Consider the following 4,670-nt stretch of genomic DNA (forward strand, 5'->3'; position numbering starts at 1 on the left):
GTTTGTGATTTGGTTTTTTATTCATGTTGGGGATTTAATATTGCAAGAGACAGACTTGCTCAATGGATGTGAGGACGTAAAACCAGACGTCAGTGTTTTGCGCCACTTCCGAAATGCCGATGTCGGGCTCACCCTCTGCTGTGGCAGCTCGTTTAAGTGTCTATCTTAAACTTTTTTTCCTTGTAGTACTTAATTATTTTTCAAAATAAAAAAAGATTTTTAAGTAATATCGCTATTGGTTTCACTTTCTTTCACCGAGACGTCTTTGCTCCCACTCCTTCCTCTCCTTCCCTCACTGTGTGAGCAGCTCAAGAGTCACTCGTCTCCTTTTTCATTCCTTCTCTCATCTCGAGCCCTCTCTGTGCTTTCTAATTTACTTCTCGTCCTGCTCCACGCCCCAGGGCCACTGGGTCCTCTGCTCTTCAGTCAAGGGGATTAGAAAGATGGAATGCGGACGAGAGTCAGGGGGAGGAGGGAGGTGGCCAGACGGGAGAGAGGCTGCAGAAGCGAAGGGAAAGGGTTTGGATGCATTTATGAAGCAGTCAAGGATCAGATTGCTTTCTTGTAATAATTTTGTTTGGTAAATTTACACACATTCCACACATTGATGGCACCCCGTCCCGCAGTCTCGTGTCAGAAACGGATTTGCTTTTCATGTAAGCGACAGTGTGAGGTCAAATCCATTTAGGACTGGAGGCAGGACAATTTACAGCAGCTGACGGCGTCATCCTGATACAGTGTCATATTTCATTTAAATGCGTATCTGTCACGATGGCAGATAGGATGGGCCGCTTCAACATTGATCCATTTGACAGTTTCCACCTTATTATTGTCACCTTGATATCCTCTAGTCAAATGTATTTTTTGCTTTTAGCATTTTTATGTCTTCTGTGAATCTTTGCAATGACCTTGCTTGACTGCTAAAATAGACAAACATCGTCTGAGTCTGTACTTTGAATCCTGATTATCACTGGCACAGATTGTTGGATGTCTTCAACTGATTGCATGAATTAACTGAGTTTCTCCTCTTCTTTCTTGTCATCTTTCAGTTTTTTTTCTACAGCACTGATATGAAGGGGTTGGATATAAATGCATAAGTGCTTTTTAAATGTATTTTATAATTGTAATTGATTTATAGCACTCTCGTAGAGACCGCATTAAATCTGCTTTCATTCCAGAGACAATGAAACATTTCTAAAGGGTCGATTTCGATTGTTTTTTATCACCAAAGGCCTGAAACTCAATGCAAATTGCTTCCTCGACAAAACCCACTGAGGTTTGGCAAAATAAGCCTGAAAAATGATTTTCTCTTCACTTAGTCCCCTCACGTGAACATGCAGGGGCAGTATGATGTCTAAGAGCGAAAAGGTTGTTCACACACATTTTAATTGATGAATACACCGACCTTGCGCATAACCTCCATTACAAAGTCCAGTCAATTCAGTTTGAGAGATGTATTGTACCCCTGAGAGCTGATATGTTTCTAACCTGTAAGGATCAGGCCATCCTGCATATTCAGATGAGTGAAACCTGCTGGCTTGAGGTGTTTCTGGGGTCAAACGCTGCAAACCTGCCTGAAAGAACGGAATCTGGCCCCTTTTTGTAAAGTGAGGCATGTGAAACGTTGGCTGTGGATAATGAAACCTTGGAAATTATGTGTTTTTACAACACAAACCAAATCATTCAATGCACATTAAACATTTGACATATTTAAATTATAAAATCTGAAATTCTCATGCAATTTTCTTACCTCGTGATGATCACTTGCTGGAGGTTTAGAGAACATCCACCCGTTACTTATGAGCAGCAGAACAACTCAGATCTTTAGAAACGCTGATGCTGTGCTGAGCCCCATTTAGTTTGAAGTGACTTCCAACAGGTGGTAACTAAAACTTTGAAAGAGGTGCAGTCCACTGTTGTTGATCTGATTGTTTCTATTTGGACATTAGGATAGTTTGCAGTGTTTTTTTGGAGGCTGAAAACATCTAAATGTGAAATGACTGGCCTGTGTTTCCATGTGAAAGTTGTTGATATGCCGTCTGGCTGACACTCATGGTTGATCCTCACTAAAATACACAGCTGCTCTGCTCTTTTGTTGAAGATCATTTATATTTTCAGACTCCAGTCAGACTTTTTCCTCTGAACTGTGGACGGCAGTGACAGTCATCTACACCAGCCTGAAGGACGCTCCCCTTTTGATTTCTTCTGATCATTCCACGTGAAGTCTGACACTTCTTCTGCGTGATGTCATTAAAATCAATTTTATCATATGGACTCATTTACTCCTGTACCACTCCAAACGACATAACATTTCTGGAGCTTTGTCTTGCATTACTTTGCCATTTAAGGTAATCCGTCACAGTGAATGAGAAACTGACAGCGAAATTGCATCACAGCATTAATACCAGGCAGGACTTTTACATTTTCGAAAAAAGAAATGACACGTTCTGCTCATTTCTCTCTTGACTTGGAGAAGAGAAAGAATCAGACGTTTGTCATAAAACTGCTCCTCGCAGATAAATCGTGTTGTGTAGGTTTGTGTAAGGTTTCAATTCGAGGCATTCACTAAAAAAAAAACAACAGAAACTTCCTGACAGTGATGTTGGCTCCAGTAGAGAGCCCGCTGGAAAGAAAAAAAAGACTCTTAATGTCCTCAGAGCACTGATTCTATTACCTACATTTTGTAGGTTGCACTAATAAATGACTTGTCGTGCCTTCAGATTAATAGCTTCATGACCTTCGCTTCTCTTACTATTCATTTTATGTCTTAGTACTCGTCCCGGCCACTGATCACCTGTACTGAAAGAAGTTTTTTTTTTGTTTGTTTGTTTTTTGGCACAAATAAAAGAAGCACTGCCGCACTATGAAAAAAAAAAATCTATAAAAACTGATCATATTTTAGAAACGTATCTTATGTTGTAAGTTCAAGTGTCTCACAATTGCGTTCAAACACAGTGCTTGAGTTCCCTTATACAGCTGTTGATCAGCTGGAATTATAACACTTTTATTGTGATTATGTGAGCCTGCTTTTTGGATATTAAACACACGGTGCACGATTTATTAGTTTGAGAGCATGATGACTACTTTCAGCTAAATTAGGTATTCCAAGAGTAGGCGACATTATCTAAATTAAGGAAACGGTAGATGTCAGTAGAGTCAGTGGGGAGAAGGTGCAAACACCCAGAGACAAGATTCTGATCTGACAGAGATTACTTTTTAACTTTCAGGATTCAAAAGTGTTTTGTTTTTTTTTGTTTTTTTATCTTCCCTCCAGTTTACTAGCCTGACTGCAACAGCGATCTCCATTGTTGGATGTTTATGCTCTGTAATGTTGACTGGAGCTGGAGGAGGACTGTAACAATACATAGAGGAGTGAGGAACCAGAGTCTCAGGTGAGTGCTGAGCTTAGTGAGAATACAAATACAAACACACAGACACACACACAGACACGCTGAGTGCTTGCCATCACTCACTGTTTTACGGCTAAGGTACAGTTAATTAATCTGGCTAATTGGGGGCAAAAAAAACCCACTTGTGACGTGAACAAAGACAAATGATCCTGCAGTCAAACTCGCTTCACCCCATTAAACAGCCACCAGTGCTGATGATATTCTGACGTGAGACATACGCAAATCTTCGCAAGCAATGTTGTAGGTTTTAGTTGTATTATGTTGCACATCCTCATACTTAAACGACTGAATAGGTCGATTGTGAGCATCTCCTCTAAATGATTTATAACACCATTCCCACAACAACATTGCAGATTTCACCATGCAGGTGTTGGTGACGTGTGTTGAGCAAGACGATGCAGTTCACTGAGCAGTTTAACACAAAACCTGATTTACTTTATTTACGATGACCTGAGACTTTACAGACTTGGAAAATTACCATTCTAAATAGACAAACGTCGTGTGTGACTGAAGACACAATTCGAACAGGATCACAAGATTATTTCTCTCTCTTGATTCACTCACATACAAAGCCTTTCTGAAATATGGTCCAAACCGGAAGGAGCATGACTTCAGCTCTCTTGCATCATCTACATCTCCTGACTTCCTCTTCTGCAGCAGTAATTATTACTACTGCCACTAGAGGTTGCTGCCTCACAACCAACGGAAAGTTAGGTTGCGAATAAGCTGCTTTCATGTTCAACATACAGCTCTCCAGAAGTTAAACTAATGGGCGCCAAATGAAACGCATTGAGTAAACTTATTCTTTCCCTGGGTTTGAACATTGACAGAATCACTGGGGATGATTGTAAGTCCTTTCTAGACATTTTGAAAGCAGATTATGTCTGTAACAAGGTGAGCAGATTGTTATCATGTCTGCCAGTGTTAATTATCTTGTAATTTACATCTGCCTGTCCACCAGAGAGCAAATCCCCTTTACCACTTAACTTGAAATAAGTATATCTTCTTAATATTCAAATCAGCTCATCCTGTTACAGTGTTTGTGCAGGGAGAGCAGCTCTGCCCTGGTGGAGTAGGCTACAACCTGAAAATCTGGGTGAATCCTCCTCTTCCTCCTCCTCCTCCTCCTCTTCCTCCTCTTCCTCCTCCTCCTCCTCCTCTTCCTCAGTTGCTCTCCCTCTCTCTGTCTGTCAGACTGCCGCTGCTGTGACCCTGACTCCACCGCCGACACGACAGCGGGGAGGAACCACAGTGGAGCTG

Source organism: Acanthopagrus latus, chromosome 17 (genome assembly GCF_904848185.1).
Source record: "Acanthopagrus latus isolate v.2019 chromosome 17, fAcaLat1.1, whole genome shotgun sequence".
NCBI classification, from domain to species: domain Eukaryota; kingdom Metazoa; phylum Chordata; class Actinopteri; order Spariformes; family Sparidae; genus Acanthopagrus; species Acanthopagrus latus.